Source organism: Jatropha curcas, chromosome 3 (assembly GCF_041381405.1).
Source record: "Jatropha curcas cultivar XTBG-Jc1 chromosome 3, XTBG_Jcur_1.0, whole genome shotgun sequence".
NCBI lineage: Eukaryota > Viridiplantae > Streptophyta > Magnoliopsida > Malpighiales > Euphorbiaceae > Jatropha > Jatropha curcas.
In genome coordinates this window covers 24,264,993-24,265,930 of record NC_143153.1, presented here as the reverse complement: position 1 = coordinate 24,265,930, position 938 = coordinate 24,264,993, and positions in this window count along the sequence as shown.

The window sequence follows — 938 nt, the reverse complement described above, 5'->3', positions numbered from 1 at the left end:
TGTTTCTTGCTAAACCATGATACAAGGGCGCTACCTAGAAATTGACAAGTCCCAGACGTGCTTTTTCTATCTATTCTGCTTCCTGCAAAATCAGAATCACTATACCCAACAAGATCAAATGTATCATCTTTAGAATACCACAGACCCAGATTAGAAGTTCCACAAAGATATCTTAGTATTCTTTTCACAGCAATTAAATGAGATTCTTTGGGACATGATTGAAATCTAGCACATAGACAAACACTAAAGTGTATGTCTGGTCTGCTTGCCGTTAGATATAGCAAAGAACCAATCATACTTCTAAACAATTTGATATCCACGTCCTTGCCTTTTTCATCTTTTTCTAATTTTGACGATGGACTCATTGGTGTACTACATACCTTGGCATTTTCCATTTTGAATCGTTTCAACAACTCTCTAGTATATTTTGCTTGATTAATGAAAATTCCATTCTCACATTGTTTGATTTGAAGCCCTAGGAAGAAATTTAATTCTCCCATCATACTCATTTCGAACTCACCCTGCATAATCTTAGAAAATTCCTTACAAAGAAGGTCGTTAGTAGAACCAAAGATTATGTCATCAACATATATTTGTACAACTAGAATATCATGTGCTTCGTTTTTAATAAATAGTGTTGTATCAACCTTTCCTCTTGAAAAACCATTTTCTAATAGAAACTTACTCAATCTTTCATACCAAGCTCTAGGAGCTTGCTTTAAACCATAAAGAGCGTCAGTAAGTTTGTAAACATGATTAGGTTTATCAAAAATTTAAAAGCCCGGAGGTTGTTCTAAATACACCTCTTCATTTAGAAAACCATTTAGAAAAGCACTTTTCACATCCATTTGATACAACATGAAGTTTTTAAAGCATGCAAATGCACAAAGCATTCTAATGGCCTCAAGTCTAGCAACCGGAGCAAAGGTTTCATCAAA